The sequence below is a fragment of the Lynx rufus genome, unplaced genomic scaffold, assembly GCF_022079265.1.
Source record: "Lynx rufus isolate CCGP_SWC_20201006 ecotype Redwood Valley unplaced genomic scaffold, mLynRuf1.p SCAF_2, whole genome shotgun sequence".
In the NCBI taxonomy this organism is placed as follows: Eukaryota; Metazoa; Chordata; class Mammalia; order Carnivora; family Felidae; genus Lynx; species Lynx rufus.
The window spans coordinates 5,524,184-5,544,176 of record NW_025814834.1 but is presented as its reverse complement, the minus strand read 5'-3'; positions in this window follow the sequence as shown (position 1 = coordinate 5,544,176).

The window sequence follows — 19,993 nt, the reverse complement described above, 5'->3', positions numbered from 1 at the left end:
CAGAGTGGAGGGGCTCAGATCGCTGAAAATGACCACCCCAGACGTGTCCCTGGAGGACGGTTGTTCACGGGTACTTCTGGGCTCAGCACCGAAGCAGGGTTAACTCGCTTTGACTGCATGTCAGGGGCCGCGCGCTTCTCCCCAGCCCCCACCCCCGCCACGCTTGTGTTAGACACCGGCGTCTCATTTTTAGTCTCCCGTCCACACCCTGGGGGGGGGGGTGTCTGTGTCTTTGATTCCCATATCTTGCTTTGAATTGTAAGGATACTCAGAAACTTTGGAAGCCAAAGTCATTTTCCTGGACGTTCTTGCATAGCACAGATACGTTATGCATATGTTAGTAGTGATGGTTAATCGTAGTAGAAGAGAGGTCAGTAACACTTGCTCTGTGCATCCCATGGCTTCACGGCTTTCCCAAAAAACTCTTTGTCCTCACGACCCGCGACGGGAGGACTCTTGCCATCTCTGTGGAGCGGGGAAACTGAGGCACCGGGAGGGTAAAGGACCTGGCAGAGCTGTGAGTGCAGAAGCAGATTTGAATCCAGGCTGTCGTGCTACACTGCTCTGCGCCCCCCCCAGCTGGGTGCCCGGGGCAGGGAACCCCCCAGGGCAAGCGAGGTGATTTCCGGAACCAGGCCAGGGAGCAGCGTGGGGGCAGTGCTGTGGGCACACAGGCAAGATGACGTCTCAGGCGAGATGGGCATGGGCAGGTGACAGCCAGGCGGGTACTCTGGACCGTTCCAGTCCACCAGCAGGAGCCAAGGGTGGAGCAGCCCCTAACGCTGGGAGGTTGGGGACCTGGGCAGGAGAGAGTGTCCACATTGCCTCCCGACTGCGCCCTCACTTGGCAAGCCCACGTGAGCCCTCCCGCTGTGCCGTGTGGCCGTGTGACCATTTCCCTCTCGTTCCCATCGAAGGTGGCCCTTGGCAAGAAGTACACCACATCGGGCACCGTACGGAGCTCTCCGTTGAGATAATCGGGAATCGTGGATCTTCACAGCCCTGAGCGGTAGGTGTTCAGACAGCAGTCTTTGTACCCGAGAGGTCTGCCCTCAGATATCCCCCATTTTGGGGTGCCTTTCTGAATGGCCATTATCCGTTGAACTAAGAATCAGCACAGTACGAGAAGCCCCCTGCCCAGATGGGTGAAGGAGCCCCTGCTTTTCCTGCCACCCTTGGAGAACCCCCGGTGGGGCTCCATTAGGTGGTGGCGGCCACTCCAGGGCCACCTGGTCCTCCATAACCTGGCCGCCACTGATGGGATGAATGGTAGGCAGGCCCCCTCTGGGTTGTAGTCACCCAGAAATCTGGAACTCAGGTTAGCTTGATGGTAGAGGTGATGACTGATGGAAAGTTCCAGAATGTTGGAACCCAGAGGGAATAAATGGAAATGGCAGCATCAGTAGAACCATGGCGGGGGGGATGTGTGGTTACAGTTGGTTTTCACAGTGGGGCCTTCCAGACATAGTCACGTGATCAGGGCCTAGAGCCAGGTGGACCCTGAGCTATTCTCTTTGTTCTTTAAGTATTTAGTTCTTTTCCTTTTCTCTTTTTCTCTCTTATTTTCTAGTTAGCTTCTGGTATTACTGCATTGGGGCTCAATAAAGGCCTCAGGAATGCTTCCAGTATTTTCGAGTATTCCTTGGTTACTTGCACAGCAATTGCATTTTCTCCAGGACAGGGAGTTTGACGCAGGTCGATGAGATTAAGCTCCTCGATGATGTTGTGGTTTATGTCGGGTTTTATTTAGGTTGGGTTTATGTGGTTTATGTGTGTTCCGCGTGTGGGCCCATCGGATTTCGAGAGCTGGGCTCACGTTCCTGGAGGTGACCGCGGTTCCGCCGTTTTCTCTGGACGACCGCTAACGGTTTCGGTGAGCATGATAACCAGACCCTTTTGCCACTTTGCGGTTTTCGTTTTGTCGGTGTAAAATTCCTCTTTTGTGTGTGTTCGACATTTCCGGTCCCGTTTTCTGGGTCGTTTTGTTTCTGATGGATTTCACGCCGCGCCTAAGCCATTCGCTGGCGGATGGACCGCCGCTGGCTTTGTCGCCACCTGATCTTTGAAGAGTTTGCGTCTCGGCCCACTTGGCGAGCTCCTTCTTCCGGACGCGGGGGTTACGCCAAGTCCCGGGGCTCTGGTCTACTTAGCTCGAAACGACACGGAGAGCGTTCCCGCCGAGGTCACCTGACGTATGTCGGGACTGCGTGCGGTTCTCGTGGACTGTGCCCCGTGGGCCACGTGAGAGGCTTGGCCGGGCTCCCGTCCGCCACCCCTCCTCTTGTTTGGGCCCCCGGCCCAGTTTTCACCGAGAAGCGTGACTTGTGTGTTGTTGGGTCCACCGATCCTGTCACCCAGGTTTCGCTGTGTGGAGATTCTAATTAGTTGGGTTTTCCAGTGCTGTGTGCGTCTGCTTTTGGTTTGGGGCATTTAATGCCTTCGTCTGGGGGTGCCTCTGGGATGTGGCAAGGGTCTAGGTCCCAGCCCCTGCCCCGGTGCTCAGAAGCCCCCTTCTCTGTATTTGGGACGTGGCGTTGATATGTGTGCTGGTGGGTTTCTGTGGGACTCCACAGTCGCATCACGTCCCGTGCGCGCTGACGTCAGCTGAGAGCCGTGTGGCTCTGTGACCCCGGGCGTCCCCCTTGTTCTAACCATCCATCCATCCATCCATTCGTTGATTCCCCCAGCGAATGCACACTGGTGGCTTCAGCCTGCCGGGCACGGTTCACCCCACGGCGTTTGCGTTTTCCCAAGAACTGGAAATACGATCTGGCCTGCAGGTCGCCGAGGCCTTCCTGGCTTTGCAGAGTCAGCCTAAACTTTTCGGTGTGGCCTGCTTCCGGGGACTGGCAGGCTGGTGTCCGAGCAGTTGGATCTCTGACCTGCTCTTGCCTGCATCCGCCAGGCCCCGCCCCCAGATTCCACGGTGGTCCCCTAAGTGATGCGCGTTCGTACCCCTGGGCTTTGCTTTTGCTGCTTCCCGCCCAGCGGGACCCTCTGCCTGAGGCCTTAAGGCTACATGGCTGCCCCACCCCCACCCCCAAACAGGGACCCTTGGCGCCTTACGTCTCAGTGCCAGCTGCATTGGTCAGAACTCAGAAGTCGCCAGCATTAGCACCGAGCCCGGCACAGGCGCGTTCCTTACTTTTGTTTTTAAGTTTACTCATTTTGAGGGGGGGGGGGAGGGACAGAGAGAGAGAGGGAAAGAAAGAATCCCAAGCAAGCTTCACTGTCAGCGCAGAGCCCGACACGGGGCTTCATCCTGGGAACCGTGAGATCGTGACCTGAGCTGAAAACAAACGCCAGACGCTCAACCGTCTGAGCCCCCCAGGCTCCCCACTTTTCCTTGAAAAAAAACCTCAGCAGATTTAAATTTTGTTTTAGTGTTTATTTATTTTTGAGAGAGAGAGAGACAGAGCACAAGCAGGGGAGGGGCAGGGAGAGAGGGAGACACAGAATCCGAAGCAGGCTCCAGGCTCCGAGCTGTCAGCACCCAGCCTGACGCGGGGCTCGAACTCACAGACCGCAAGATCATGATCTAAGCCGAAGTCAAATGTTTAACTGACTGAGCGCCTCCTCCCCCCCCCCCCCCCCCCGAGGCGCCCCTGAACCTCAGCAGGTCTAGAATATCACCTGTGAGGATTACAAACATTGCTCAGGTCCCTTCCCTAGAGAGTTAGTTGGCCTGGGGCTGGGGTCTCTGTGTCTCTAAATTTAAAAGCATCCTAAGGTGACTGTAGGCCCAGCTGAGAAAATCACCAGGTTAAAGTGACCCCTCCCCCGTGGGAATACACATCTTGGTTCTCATTCCCAAGATGGTGTTTTTTCTAAACTTTTCGCGTGCCTAAATCTGTATTGTAGGAATAATAAGTGCTTTTGTAGCCATTCCAAGTACTACGGCCACGTAGAAGGTGAAAAGTGAGTCTCGGCTCCAGGGCCTTGGCTGCGTTCCTCGGGCAAGTGACCTTGACTGCCCTTGACCTCTCGGGCCGATTCCACTGAGCCGACCTGCATCGCTCGGGTTTCTGTGTCTGGATTCCCAAGTGCTGTTCAGGTACAGTTTTCTTTTTTGTTTGTTAGCAGGGTCACTTTTGTCACGTAAAACAAGGGGAGTGGACGTTCTTTTTTTGTTGTTGTTTTTCCCCGCTGCTTCAGACCCGTCTTGCGGGTACCAGGCCCGACTCGCAAGGAGTTTGGCGCGTGTCGTCGTAGGGTGTGGCCGGACGCGAATTTCTTCAGAAACAACATGAGGAAACAAAAGAGGCTGTTGTGTACGACCTTCCTCGCTTTAACTTCTTTTTAATTGTGAACACAACCAAAAAAACCCCGCCTGATACGAAACTTGCCATCGTAATGGTGTTTAAGTGTAGAGTTCAGTAGTGTAAAGCGTGTTCACACGATCGTGCAACAGATCTCCACAACTTTTTTGCATCTTGCAAAAGCGAAACGTACACTAAACCTCCCCATTTCTCACCCCCCACGCCCCGCCGCCCCCGGGGACCACCTTTCCACCCCCTGATTCTACTGACTGTGTTAGATACCCCCTCCGATGCGTGGAATCATCCAGTGTGTGTCCGTCTGTGACGGGCCTCTTTCACTCAGCGTGACGTCGTCCGGGTTCATCCGCGCTGTAGCGTGTGACCGGATCTCTTTTCCCTTTCAAGGCAGAACAACGTTCCACTGTGAGGACAGACCCCGTTTGCTTCACGCGTTCGTGCACCCGCGGACATGTGGTTGCACTTCTTGGCTCTCGAGCGTAATGCTGCTCTGAACCTGGGTGTGCAAAAATAGCTTTCAAGACCCTGCTTTCCGTTATTTTGGGTGCATACCCAGAGGTGGGATTGCTGGATCCTATCGGTGGTTCTCGTTTTAATTTCTTTGTTAAGTTAATTTATTTTGTTTTATTTATTGTTTGTTTATTTAGTTTTGAGAGAGAGGGAGACAGACAGTGTGAGCAGGGGAGGGGCAGAGAGAGAGGGAGACACAGAATCGAAGCAGGCTCCAGGCTCTGAGCTGTCGGCACAGAGCCCGACGCGGGGCTCGAACTCACGGACTGTGAGATCATGACCTGAGCCGAAGTCGGACGCTTGACCGACTGAGCCACCCAGGTGCCCCTAAAGCTAATTAATTTTAGAGAGACAAGAGACAGAGAGGGTGAACAGAAGAGGGGCAGAGAGAGAGGGAGGGAGAGAATCCCAGGCAGGCTCCATGCTACCAGCACAGAGTCCGACGCGGGGCTCAAACTCACGACCGGCAAGATCATGACCTGAGCTGAAACCAAGAGTCGGACCCTTAAGCAACTGAGCCCCCCAGGCGCCCCCTAGGTTTAACTTTCCGAAGCACTGCCATCCTGTTTTCACGACGGCTGTACCTTTTTCCATTCTCCGCACCAGGACGCCAGTGTCCCGGGTTCTCCTGTTTTCTGTTTCTGTATGTTTGATCCGAGCCGCGCTCACGCAAGTCAAGTGATACCGGGGGTTTATGATTTGCCCTCAGTGATTATTGACATGGAGTATCTTTTCATGTGCTTGTTGGCAGGTCTGCGGTTTCCAAGTGGCATTTATTTACTTAGATTTTCCATAAAGTGCTTTTGACAAGCCCTTTTTATAGGTACACTTTATGGGTACACACGGCTTGTGGTAAAGACGAAAACTCTAGTGAATCGTCCTGTGTGTCCTCCCATCACACAGTAGATTGGGGGGGCTCCTTTCTTTCTTTCTTTCTTTCTTTCTTTCTTTCTTTCTTTCTCCCTTTCTTTCTTTCTCCCTTTCTTTCTTTCTTTCTTTCTTTCTTTCTTTCTTTCTTTCTTCCTTTCTCTCGTAAGAGAGAGCACGAGCTTGAGCAGGGGAGGGGTAGAGAGAAAGGGAGAGAGACTCCCAAGCAGGCTCTACATGCCAGCGCAGAGCCTGATGTGGGGCTCGAACCCCCACAAACCATGAGATCATGACTGGAGCTGAAATCAAGAGTCGGAAGCTCAACCCGCTGAGCCAGCCAGGCGCCCCGGAACCTTATTTCTGAATAGATCACTTAGAAGAGGAGTTTCTTCGTGAAACGAGGGAACAAGCCTTCCCCTGGCATCGCTCCCAGAGAGCCACCTTCCTTCCCCCTTGCAGATTATTTAAAGAACCTATGTAACGAAAGTCCACTGCGATGAGCAACCTCTAAAACACCCATGTGTCCCCGGGGACCTGAAATCTGAGACTAAAGGCCACCCAGTGACTGCAAAGCTTGGCCCTTCATTGTCTGTTCTGTTTAGGAGCGATCCATGCTAATCACAGATTTAGAAAACGCAGCCTGCGGAAGAAATGAAAACTCCTCTGACTCCCGGTGGCTCCCTCCCTGCGAGGTAAATCACTAGGACATTCTCAGAAGTAGGGCCCATCGTGCTCAGTCCTGCAAACCTGCCTTTTCACTCCGTGGCCATGGGAACAGCGTTTGCTGGCCGCACTGACGTCACCGCGTGCCATTCGGCGATATTGCCGCCCTGGCGCCGGGTGGAATGCTCTCTTCCGGGCGGTGTTACTGGTGGAACCCTTGACGACCCCTGAGTTGACTGCCCCCTCCTGTGCGTGCCTGGCCAGTCTTGCCCGCTGGATGGGTGCCCTCCCTTGGCATAAGTCCTTCAGCACTCTCTCCGTCCTGAAGTCAAGCCAGCGAGGCATTGGTGACCACCCTTTACGTGGCAGGCACCGGTCTGGGAGCCATTCTAGCTTTGGGAGAAGAAATACACAGTTTGAGCCTTCTGGAACAGACAGGAAATGCTTTCTCGCACTTCCCTCAGCCCTCCTGCCCTTTCTACAGCCTGCATTTGGGACGACTGCAGGGGGCACTGCCCCCGTAGACTGCGAGCCCTTTGCCACGTGTTTTTCCGGGTCTAGGTTGACAGGTGCGGTTGGGAGACTTCTCCTGAGCCTCTGACAAGGAATGTTTTCCGTTATCGTGGGTCAGCGCCTCGCCAGCCCCGGGAACACTCATTCAGAGATCCCCGAGAATGGTGACCTTGGCCCGCAGTGCTCCCCGTGAGACACTTCGTTGGGCAGAGCAGGTGGGGTGGCTCAGCCTGTGTTCGCACGGCTCTAAGCTACCAGTGATCCTGACTCACAACTTGGAGGTGGGCACCTCTGGGATCTTCGGCCTGTCTGGGCCCCGAGGCTCCTGCCTTGGTGATGGGCTGGCCCTGGATGTCAGCGTGGCCCTTGGGTGCTCGAGGAGACTGGGGGCTCCTTCCCTCACTGGCATGGGATTTCCTGGCTCAGAAAAATCTCAGGGATTCGTGGCCGGGCACAGCTTCTCCAGCTTCTCTCTACCTCCTCCCTCCCCGTGGCGCCCCGTGTGTTCACTGGGTGGTGCTGGGGTGCTTTTTGGCTGATGAGTGGGAGGCGGGAGGGAGTTAGGTGGGTCCTAGCCAGTCAGTGCGCCCACACTGGAGGGGATACAGTTCATCTTTAGCCACGGCAGGCCTGCCCGTCCGGGACACGTGGCGATTTGTAACGGGGATAATCATAAAGCTCACCCTGATTGCAGGCGTGTGTGGCATCCTCCGGGCACACATCTTGGCCTTGCCCCTGGGGATAGGCCGCGCGTGGCCCAGCCAGCAGCTGCCTGGCACTTTGCGGAGTTTGGGGCCTGGAAAGGGGAAGGCCGGGGGGGTAGGGTGCAGGAGCTGAACTGTCACCACCCCGAGGAGCCTTGGGCCACAAGACTAAATGTCATGTGGTGTCCTGGAACAAAAGAAAGACACCGGGGAGAAACCCAGGGAATCTGGGTAAAGAACGGACTTGGTTAATTATAATGTATCTGCGTCAGGGACGTTGGACAAATGTGCCCTCCTCACGCAAGAGGTCAGTCACCGGGGAACCCGGGTGTTGGGCAGTAGAGGGCAACTTCCTGCGTTTTCTCCCCAGCTTTTCTATAAACCTAAATCTAGTCTGAAAAGAAAGTTCATCTTTAAGAATAGACAAGAAGAGCGGCAGAGAAGTGAGTGGGCAACGGCGGGGTGGCCGGGCTGGCCCTCTGCCCCCGTGTCTGCGACGCCTCCGCCACGGTCGGTGTCAGCATGAGGGTGTCCTGCCGATGCCGGCCAGTGGTACCGGGTGCCCCCTGCCAGGAGGAGCCCGGGGCCCCCCGCACCCCGGCCAGAAACGGCCCTTCTCTACAAAGCCAAGTGCAGTGGGCCCGGACCGCTCCAGGTCAGGCCGTGGCCTGTCTCTCTCCGTCAGCACATTCTTTGTTCTCTCCCGGACCAGACGTTTAGAGGTGAGCTGCTCTCCTGGCCAGTGAGGCAGCTGGCTTCTAAACACAAACACGGATCATCTTTTTGCCAGGTGAACTTGAGAAAGGTAGCAGAGCAGCAGAGACAATGGGCCCGTTTATAAGCTGCTCTGAAAATCGGAGTCCAGAACATTGGGCTTCGTAGCGAGCACAGGTGTTGGGGGCCAGAGCCCCGCTGGTCCTGTTAGCATCTCGGGGTCGATGCACGGAAAACAGGGTGAGATTGTCTCTTGTCTGTGTGCACAGAGTACACACGGCCGCTCTGAAGGGTGTGCTCCTTGAGATGTTTTTGGTTTATGCAGTGAGTCGGGGTTCAGGGAGCAAGCAATGTTACATTCCAGCTGCACACGCGTGTGCACACACGCACACGCACACACGCACAGACTTGTGGTGCACAGGCTCACAGGCACAGAGTTTGGAGTCTTAGGCAAGAAGTCTTTCTTCCAGGACCCACCTCGAGGAGGGCGGGTGGACAGAATGCTAGTCTCCGGCTGGACCCGACGTCTCCCAGCCCAGCGCTTCTCAGATCTTAGGTGCTCCGGAATCACCCCGGGATCTTGTTAAAATGCAGATTCTGGCACAGAGGGCCTGGGGTAGGTGCATTTCTGACCGGAGACTGCGCTTTGAGTGGCCGGGGCCTCCGCGATCAGCAGAGTCTCAGTCTGGGCTCTGGGCTCGCGGTGGCGTGGCATTCGGGAAAAGTGGACTCGTGCTTCACGCTTTGGGGCCGGGGCTGAAATTTTGCCAGAAGGGTGAACTGGGAGATAAGCCTGACCGTGCGTAGAGGGACAAGATTCGGCGAGAAAGAGACGAGGAGGTGGCAGGGGGGTAGGAGCAGTAGGCTTGAGAGCGTCCCAGGGGGCCTGTGTGTGTGCACCTGGGGTGCCGTCATCAGAGAATGACAGCTGTGAACACTTCTGTGGCGCTGACCGTGGGCTTGGTGCTGTTCCAAGTGCTTCACACATGCTGTTCATTCCCCACGGCAGCCCCGTGAGGTGGGCCCCGTTTGTGCCCGTTTTTTGAGATATGAGCGTTTCTGCTGCCCGCTGAAGCCCTGCAGGTAAGAGAGGGTGGGAGCTGGGCCCCTGAACGCTGGGGGGTCCAACGTCTGCTTGGAGGTGCTCAGGTGGGACAGGTGGCCTTTCCCGGCCGATGCGTCGGCACTCACGCGCATCAAAGCTCTCGGGCCCTGCACTGGGTCAGTGCCAGCCACCTGGGAGCTTCTGGACTCCACCCTGCTCAGGGACGAGCACTGGGGCCCCGAGGGCTCCCGGGAGGCGACCTAGAGCCGGGAGGGCGCCTTTAGGGTCCTGACTGCACCGGGGACCCCTTCACGGCTGGCCGGGCTTTCCAGAAGGTCCTTCCCCTGGCCTCCCTTTGCTTCTCAAACCCGGGTGTGTGTCTCTCCATCCCCGACCGAGACTGGCGGCACTTTGCAGCTCAAAACCACAACCTTCCCCATCCAGTCCTGGAAGAAGCTCGTCCAGATTCCTTACATGCTTAAGGTATGTGAGGGAAAACACATTTTCTGGTCCCTTCTCTGGTAGAAACAGGCAGTGCGGTTTCTCCCGGAGAAGGCCTGGTGTTTAGGGGGCTGGACTTCCAGAAGTCTTTTCTCCCTTGGGTCCCTTCCTCCCTCTCAAGATGCCATCGGGCCGCGGGACAGGCGTCCGGAGAACAAGGCGACCGCCACCGCCATGGGCCTGGCAGGGGGTTCGCTCTGCTGCCCAAAGCAGTTTTGTCTCCCTCAGACGATCCATTTATGGTTGGCGTTTCTTCATGCCATCTGGAGAGGCGCTTCGTTCACCCATTCACTCAACAACCGCCTGAGAGCCGGCTCTGACCAGGGTGCGGAGGGCTGGCCCAAATGCACGGTCCCAGGCGCCGTCTCTCCTCTCAGCCCAGACGCTCTGGCCCGCAAACCCCGGAGGTCAGGCTGGCACACGCTCAGGCTACTTGTGCCCGCCGACCAGTGCCGACCCGTGCGGGAACTCTGGCTGGGCTGGTTCCCTTGCTGCAGACGGCACGTCTCTCTTCTGTAAGCCTGCGTAGAAAGTTCTTTTGTTCGGCAATATTGGCATGACTGAATCGATGCTGCAGCCAAACAGGATGTGGTCTGGGTGGCTCCCAGCTTCCAGCCATCGGTGGTTCTTGTTTGCAGTTGCCTCAGGAGGTAACACCCACGGCCACCGCCCGCCACGGCGGGGCACAGGGCACTTCAAGGCCCTGGAGGGGAGCCTCCGGTCTGATGCAGGGAGACTGAGTTCTGCAGCGCCTCTGACCCCGCCTTTAACTGCAGGGAAGGGAGTGGGGGGAAGACGCGCGGGGCCAGTTCTGAGTCATAATCCAGCCTTGGAGGAGAAGGCTTCCAGGTAGAGCTTGGAGGCCTTTGAACTTAGTTTGCTGGGAGGGGAGACGAGGACTTCCAGGTGGGCCTCCCTTCTAGGTCGAAGCTGGTCTGTTTCTTTGCAGGGCGGGGTGAACAGGAGGCGGCTGTAGTGTGCGGGGCACCTGTCCTCCCTCTTCCATGAGGTGCCGGAAGGCCGGTGCCGTGGTCCCTAAATCTTGAGAAGATACAAAGAACGCTTTGGGGGGGTGAACAGGAACTCACAAACGCAATGAGCGCCTGTATAGACCTGTAGCCACTACCCAGGCCGAGACATGGAAGTTTACCTTTGAGGTCCCCGGCCCCTCCCCCCGTGCCAGTGTGTTTTATCCAAGATAGCGTAAGCGTTCAAGTGGCCCCCTAACCTGAACTTTGTGGTTTCCCCCTGCTATTTATAGTCTTTCCACATTAGCCAGTAAACATTGGGTCCTTAAGCACTGCCCTCTGGTTTTCACATCCGTAATGTTTGTATTGATGGAAGCATGCACATTCTGTTTGAGGCTGGCTGACCCTAATAGGGTCCCCAGTCATCCCCACCTGGGATCCACGCCCTTGGCTCATCCCTCCCCCTGGTGTGGCTGGCCCGGCAACCTGCTTCAGACAAGATTCTTCCGGTGATGGGTGCCATTTAATGATAAGGTTACCTAGATTCTAACTGCTGGATAACAGCCTTTATCTCTTGCTTGCTTTGATAAAGTAGGATGCCATACAGAGAAGCCCACTTGGCGAGGACCCGAGGCCTTTGGTCCAGTAGCCAGCAAGGGGTTGAATGGCGCCAGTAAGTACGTGAGCATGGACAGGGGGCCTCCAGATGAGCCCCTAGCCCTGGCTGACATCCTGAGTGTAGCCTGACGTCACAGCTGAGCCACATCTGGATCCCCAACCGCAGAAACCACAAAATAATAAACGTGTAGTGTGGGGTCATTTGTTACGCAGCGCTGGCTAACTGATGTGTATTCTTCTGAGAGTTCCTTTCTGGCTGCACACCGTGTCCCTGAGGTTCACCTGTGCTGTGATAACCTATAGCTGTAGTTTATTGACTTTTACTGCACTGTGGTTTTCCACTGTATGTTAATACCCTAGTTTACTTACTCGCGGGCACCAGAGCGCGTTCACAGCCCTTGCTGTTACAGCCTGCATGCAGATGCCCATCTCTGGGAGCCGTCTAGCAAGGGGCCAGCGTCACTTCCCGCAAGCACTGTTCCGGGTCGTGGTCGTTCGGTTTGCTCCACACCGCCACCATTGTCCCATGTTGTGTGACTTTTCATTTTGGGAGGAGGTCTGATGGAAGGGAGAGGGCATCTGATTTGCTTTAATTTATGCTTTCATGACTATAGCTAATATATTAATGTTTATTGGCTTTTCTGGTTTCTTCCGAGGTGAAGGTCCCTTTCAGGGTTTTTAACCGATTTTCCTTATTGGATTGCAGGATATCTTTGAATTTTGCTGGAGAATGAAACTTTCTTGGCTTTGAGTGTTGCAAGGGTTGCTTCCCAGTTTGTTACTGGGCCACAGGGGCGTTAACAGTCCCAATAACGTACATTCTGAAACCTCTCCCGAGGGGATAATCTGCAGCATTGCTTTGGAGGGTTCCACTTCTGGCCTGTGGTCCAGTCTCAGGGCCATGGCTGTGCCTGTGAAATTAGGCTCCTGGTCTGGGAGTACTTTCCTGTCCAAGGAGCTCCTGTCAGTCTCTGTCATTCTAGAGAAATCCGTGAGTCAGTGCTGGGACCCGGGTTCCATGTGCGCCGCCCCCCCCCCTCCCCCCGGCAGGTCTAAATCCGCATTTTTCTCTGCGGTCCAGATTGCTCTGCATGTGGGTCTGGGGAGAATGTGCCCCGCGTGTTTAGAACGAGTGCATTCCTGAAGAAAGTTAAAGTTAGAGAAAGCGGCTGTATTTCCTGCCATTCAGTGGCAGTTGGCTTGTGTTTGTTTGCACAAGGATTTTTCTGGTAACAATCTGTAGTCTGTTTCTGGTGGAATGGGAGGCGAAGTCATGATTTTGGGGATGGAGGTGATCTGTTTCCATGGCGATCTTTGTTGCCGGAGAGCGGCTGTGTGTTTGTGAGCTCTTGCAGATGATGCAGGAATGGAAAAATATTAATGGAAACAACCCTTTCGTCCAGCCGGCAAGAATTATTTTATTTTTTAACAAAGTTCTTTAGTGGGAAGTTACTATCTGGGAGCGCACCTCTTTGTTGGTGAAGTCTGGCAGGAGTGGCCCTGGTGGGCTTGGCCGCTGATTGCCCTCCTCCTCCCACCTCTCCCCTTGAAGCGAGCCTTCTTGGGAAGTCCCATCTGGCACAACCTGGAGTGGCCACCCCGTCACCCCCCACCCCTGTAGGGGTGCTAGGTTTAGCAAGTAAAAATGCACGACATCCAGCTATATTTGACTGTTTGGGACATACTTACGCTAACAAAATTGTTCGCTGCGGATTCGAAATTCACATTTAATGGGATGTCTCTGGAGATCCAGCGTGTGTTCTCTGCCGATCCCATGCCCCCTGAGCCCCGGCTGTGCTTGGCAATCCTGGATCTTGGTCTCTCGTGGTGCCTGGGCCTCTCCCAGGTACGGAGAGGACATCACCTGCTCGTGGCCGACTGGCTTGTGGCACCTGGGGACACACCTTTGGCTTCCCCAGCTTTGCTCCGTCCTCCTGCCGGCCGCTGTGGGCACCGAGCTGAGGCTGGGAGTCACAGAGATGCCTTAGGGCTCACAGCCTGTCCAGTGGCGGCGGGTAGCTCGTAAACGCAGAGTCGGGTCTGCCTGCTGGAAGGCGCAGGAGCGAGAGAGCCTGGAGACATGTAGCACCTTCTGGAGAGCCGGAGTGCTCATCAGACTCACCCCCAGGGAACAGGGAGGAGCTCGCGTGTGCGGGAGGCCCCGGAAGTGCCACCCTCTAAGTGGGGGGTAGGGGGTGTTGCCAAGAGCTGAAGTGACAGGCTTTGTCGGGGGGAGGGGGAGGGGCTGGACCCTGGGTTTATTATTTCTTTTGCACGGGCAGGGCAGGGCCTGGGGAGGCCTTCGCTACTGGAGCAGGCGGGATGTGTGTGTAGGAGTTTAGGGTCAGGCGGTGGAGCTGGTCAGTGAGAGGAATTGGCAGTGGGCGCTAAGGAGGCTGGGGGTGACACGGGGCCAAAGCGGGGAAGAGCCTTGGGATGGCTCCGGAAGGCCGGGCTCCACGCGGGCAGGTGGCCGGCAAGCAGGGCACCTTGTGTTCAGGAGCCGGGGAAGCGGGTGAGGCGGCGGGCAGGTAGGTGTGCGGAGGACGGGGCGGCTGGGACCCCTTGGGAGGCGGGTGATGAGCTGCTCAACATCAAACGGCAGATCGCAGCCACCTGGGGGACTTTCTTTTACTATCAGGCGACAGGTCCTGGTGATGGAGCGTCGTCCCCGGGGGCCAGGCGCAGGCCTGGGGCCGGCGACACGGCAGTGAGCGGACAGGCGGCTCCCGCCCCCAGGGGCCCAGCCGGTTAGCTGCTTACAGAGACGGCTGCTGGCTCCTCCAGGGGCTCCTGGAGTGTCCACCGCGTGCCAGCTGTGTTCCAGGGCGTTCCGGCTGAACAGGATGAAGTCCCTGCCTTCGCGGAGCATTTTCCTCCGGTGGAAGAGAAAGGAAATAAACAAAACAACAGCACAGAATGTCTAGAGTGATCCGCGAAGTCAGCCGAGGGGGCCGGGGGGGTGGAAGCGTGCTGGTTTGGGTGGATATGTGGGAGCCTGAACGACGGCCCCCCGAGATAGTCCTATCCTCATCCTAGGACCTGTGAGGGGTGCTTTAAATGGTCAGAAAGGACTTGGCAGATGTGATTAATGGAGAGAGACATCGCCCTGGATTCTCCTAAATATAATGTAGTGACAAGTGTCATTTTAAGAGACAGGCAAAGGGGATCTGACCTTAGAGAAGGCCTCGTGATGACCGAGACCAAGATCGGGGTGGTGGGCTTTGAGGATGGAGGAGGGGCCACAAGCCAGGAACGCAGGTGGCCCCTAGAAGCCAAAAAAGGCCAGGAGACAGATTCTCTCCTTGGAGCCTCCAGAAGGAACGGAACCTGCCATTGCCCTGACTTTAGGACTGGTTTCAGATTTCTGGCTTCCAGACTGAAAGTGAATGAGGTGGTGTTTTAGGCCACCAAGTTCTTGGGGGGTCGAGGAAGCGACATTTGAGCAGAGCCCTGAATGCGGCTGACTGAAAGTCACAGCTCATGGCACTTCCAGAAGGCTGGGGTGGGCGTCCCTGCTGGTGTGGGCTGGGGCTGCGGGGCCTGAACCGGGATCCAGGCCCAACTTAGCGTCAGGAACTCCTTGGAAGCCATGAGCTCTGATGGCCTTGGCCTCCAGCCTGCACGTGAGCCACAGCGAATTTATTTTAATGTGAAAGGTCAGTTGGAGTACGAGGACCCTTTGCGTTTCCCCAGTTTAGCTGAATATAAATGTATCTTATTAATGGAATGGTGGTGGAAAGGAAAAGTTCCTGTTTCACATTTGCCTTGTGTTCTGGTTTGGGACCCCCAAGTGCAGAGCCTGAGGTAAGGACGTGGGGACCGGTAGCGGGGAGCCAGGAGTTTGAGTTGAGAGCGGGGATAAGCAAGTGCAAGGTGAGTGAGTTTCTGAGCTCATGGTCACCGTGATGCTGGGGCTCCTTCATGCTGGGGACCGTCCTAGGAACCATGTGACTATGCCATAGAACCGTTCCTTGGAGGACAGGAGGCTGGGGCACTGACCCAGGGCCGCCCCAAGGAGCGTGTCCCTCCAGGCTGAGTGACGGCTGAGGCCTGGGGTGTTGCGATTGCACCTGTCCGTTTGGAGAGCATCTTTTCAGCACAGCGAGGGGGCAACAGATCCAATACTGTGTGGCCTTCGTGTAGTCTAGACTTGGTGACGGTTCCCTGGGGACGTGAGAAAGGCTGATAGTTCGGCTCCCTCCAGCAAGAGCCGAGACAGCCAGCAAAGTCTGGCTTAATGACTGTCGGCCATCAGTGTGACAGGAGGTGTTCCAAGGATCATCAGAGAACGTTCAGATGTGTGTGGGAATGAGGGCGCACGGGGATCACGGGCCGCACACCTGCAGAAGGACTTCTGTGCCGTGTGCCTGGCGTCCTCCCTTGAGACCTGCTGGGTGGCGCCTTCTCTGTGCCCCAGCAGCCCCTTCCCCTCCTCGTTCTGCGCTCAGACGAGGACTTTGTCTCTCCGTGTCTTCCGTTTCCAGCCTCGAATTTCCCTGCCTGCTTTCTCTTCCTTCCAGCTCCAGGATGCAAAACCCCAGTTTCTTACTTACCGCGCTGCCCCGCTGTGCTTCACGAGGAGCAGAGGCCCAGTGGGATCTTTGAGACGACAGAGTGGCCGGTTGACCCTCGAAGCTCGTGTCCCCCAAACCCGAATGAGCAGCAGCCCCCGAAGCTCGAGCCGCGTTTATAGTGGTGTTAACCTCTCGTGTTTAATCGGTGGTTGCTGATCAGGAAGGCAAGCGGAAGCAGGTGTCCAGAGCAGTCCCTGGGCGGAGACACCGATCATACGGGTGCAGGTGGCTTTGTTGGGAAGTGCGAGACGGCAGTGAGAACCCACCTTTCACGCCCCCCGATGACCACCTGGACTGCTGCGTTCTGACCAGGACCCGGTTCCACACGTTCACCCTGTCGCCGGGAGCTGGGGGGACCAAGAGGGAGCTGATGTTCCACACAGCTATGCCCTTTGCCAGCCTTGCCGGTGGGCAGGGGGGCACGGCGGTCACCCAGCCCCGTGCCCCCAAGGGAGACCTTTCCCCGGGTGGACACCGCTCCGGTGGCTTTTCCAAGTTTGCAAGGTTTTCTTAACTCTTTCTTTTTTTCTTGTTTGAAGATTGCGGTTTTTTTTTTTTTTGGTTTTTTTTTTTTTAAGTTTAATAAGTAGGATATTCCCCAAGGATGGGGACTGCTTTGCATTTCGGGATAACAATGTGCTTATCTCAACAAGGAGATCTAGAAACTGCAGATTCATTTCGGGTAAATATTTAAAACTACAGAATGGTCCTCTTGTCCCATTATTTGGGTCTCGGGCTTCAGAAAATGTTTATTCCAGTCAGTGATTCTGTCACTGACCCAGTTTTTATATATGCTTCGCGGGTGTGGCTTGTTATCTGCGGAGGGGAGTGGTCTGTGATATGTAGTCAAATTTAACGAATTATGAATCATTTAATGCCCCTAGTGAGTATCCTGCCCTTTGCTCCCCCGCTCCGGCTGGGCTTTCTAAACTGTGGGTGTTTCCACGGTCCCCGCGGCGAGGCTGGCGGAGGCCCCCCGGGCCCCTTTACGAGGCTGAATAGCGGAGGGGGCTCTCGAGGGCCTTAGTCTGGGATGAGTCAGGCGTGGAAGGGAACTGGAATCGGTCGGAAAAGCCGACCCCGGGGGGCTCCAGCTGCATTTCTCCCTCTTGTCTCTTTCACTGTTGCTGAGGTGACAGGTTGCCAGGGTGAAGGTTGGACCCCAGGAGGGAGGATCCGAGAGGTCAGGCGGCTGGCGGCCCTGGGCTCTCCCTGCCGTCGGGGAGGGGCGAGCAAACACGGAGGGCGCCCCGGGGGAGGAGGTAGCCGTGGGGTTCTGGAACAAAGCCCGAGTCAGGTGATTCCCCGCGCTGCCCACCGCTGAGGCAAAGGGGTGAGACTTCCCACGGTCACAGCATCCGGACAGAGCCAGGACCCGAGTCCCTGTTCTGTATCTGACAGCGTCCAGGTGTTCAGCACACCAGACTTCGACTTGCGCCCTCGCCCAGGACTCACTCCTGAACTCCCTTCGCCTCGTTCAAGCGGCCCATTTGACTTCCTCCTGCTTGAAAAGCCCTGAGAGGTGTTTTTAATCTTCTCCCTGCCTTGGAGACATCAGTCTTACCGCAGCCTGCTTTGTCCTCCTCTGTTGGCTTTGCATTTGACCTTTCTTCTGTGGCTCGGTCACGGGTGCTGGTCTGGCACCGAGCCTCGTGACCCCCGCTCTCCGCCACCGGACCTCGGCTCGGCCATCTAAAGCGTCCAGTCTTCGTTCTCCCATCTCGGAAATGGGCACAACGGTTCCTGCCTTTGCCCACCTCACGGTGTCATTGTGGGAAACAGCCGAGAGGCTGAGTGGGAAGGTATGTGTGCAGCCATCATGCGTTGTTCCAGTGGTTCTCGAAGTCTGTTCCAGGCACCCGTCGCGTCACCATCACCTGGTGGAGCCCAGCGGTCTGTTGTGGTGAGGCCTCCAGCGAGTCTGACCCGGGCTAGGAGGAGAACCGTCGCCTGATGCAAATGTTAAACGTTAGGTTCTCACCCGTCTATTTATTCCCCAGGCGTTTTGTGGGGTCTCTGCTCTTTAGTCGGCACCAAATATCTGGTCTTGCGCGTTCCAAAGAGGAAAAAGAAAAGCCTAATTGGACAGACTGTAGCATGGCACGGAGAGCCCTGTTTTACCCTTGAGGAAACCGAGGCGCAGACTCAAGTTAGGCCGTTTGCCCGAGGCCGTCCAGCTGGTGAAGGGCCGAGCTGCCCCGTGGGCCCACGGACGTCCTGCATCCACGCGGCTGCCTTCCGCCACCCGGGCCGCTCCCAGACGCCACTCCCTCCCTGACTGGAGCTCGTCTCCCTCCCACTTATTCGGGGGAAAAGTTACGGGGGTCAGACTCAAAAGCCCCGGATGCTGCCCTGGGGAAGCTGTCTCCTTCATTGTCACTTGGCCAGACGCTGGACTTACACTTCTGGTCCCCCACGGGAAGCCCAGGATCACAAGCGGGTCAGATCGCCCGCGTCCTTACGTAACCACCCGGCAAGGTGGAAAAGTTAGTCAAAGCCTGGAAGAACAACTTTCCTTTTTTTGTTTTTCTTTCTTTCTTTTTTTTTTTTAATGCGAAAGCCCAGGCCCATGCATCTTCCGTTGGGTGAAGGTCTTCTCCGAGCGAGTCTGAGAGCAGGGTCTGTTACCCTGTTTTCCGGCTTCAAGTCACATAACAGCACAAAGACGCCAGGGAAGCAGCCTGGGTCCAGTCGTCTTATTTTTCCCTCAGGTGTTCAGTGCCGTCTCATTCGGCCACCTGCTCTTAAGCGATTCACCTTCATGGAGCCTTTGCGGAATATTCCAGCTGATTTTCGTGGAAGCTGCCCTTGTGCACACTTGGCCATTTGTGTCATGTGATCGTTAAATACGGAAAGATTTCCATAACAGGCCCCCCACCCCCCACCAGCTGCAACCAGAGGGGACAAAAACCCAGAGGACGAGAGGCAGCGTCTGGCCACAGGAGTGCGAATCCACGTGTCTGAGACAGAGAGGGGACAGAGAGTGCCTCTGTCACACACACAAATGGAAGCCTCCCCCTGGGGAGGAGGGACAGCCAGACACGCCGGCCATCGCACACAGCGACCAGCACGGACTTGTTCCCGCGTCAGGTGCCCCGGAGGAACCCACAAGTCGTGGAGAGTGAACGGATGGACCCGTAAAGAAACCACCGTGGGTGGCTGGCGGTCTGTCTCAATAAACCCCTGTCCCCTTGTGCTTAATTTTCTGTTTTTTTTTTTAATTTTTTTGTATTTATTTATTTTTGAGAGCGAGAGACCCAGAGCATGAGTGGAGGGAGAAAGAGAGAGGGAGACATGGAATCCGAAGCGGGCTCCAGGCTCTGAGCCGTCGGCACAGAGCCCGACGCGGGGCCCGAACCCACGAACCACGATATCATGACCCGAGCCGAAGTCGGACGTTCCGCCGACTGGGTCCCCCAGGCGCCCCATTTGTGCTTAACTTTCAATACAGGTTTAATACAGGAGAGAGGAAAGGCTATTGCTTCTCGCATACCCTGTAAGACTTGAAATGTTGTGTAATTATGGGAAAGGTCCGTGAGCCAGGTCCCCATTCTGTGTGAGGAAAGTTCAGCACGTACATCAGGTGAGATTTCAGACACTTTCATTTGGCTCTGTAATCCACCACCAGGCTAAATACGTTGTCCGTTAACAGCGTCGAGTTTCAATTTTGATAACATTAGATACAAAGGTCGTTGCCCGTTACCAAAGTGCCACGTTTTCAGTTTTATTAATTGGTTATCTTGGAGTGGAATGGTGTTCTTCCATGACGAAAAGCCTGGGGTGAAGTCCACGGTCAGGCCAGGAGATCCCGCTTTGTCTTGAGGGTCACTTGCATAAAAACTACTGGTGTTGCCCTTGGGGGTCGGGGGCGGGGGGGGGGTCACCGCTGCCCTTGGGAGGTCAGGGATGCCTCCATCACTGAGGTTAGAGGTAGGTCTAGATAACAATTTTGAATTGATGAAGTTTGCCTTTGGGGCCAGTTCTCTCTCTGTTTCTGGCCACAACCCCTATTGTTTTCTTTCCCTCCTTGTTGCCA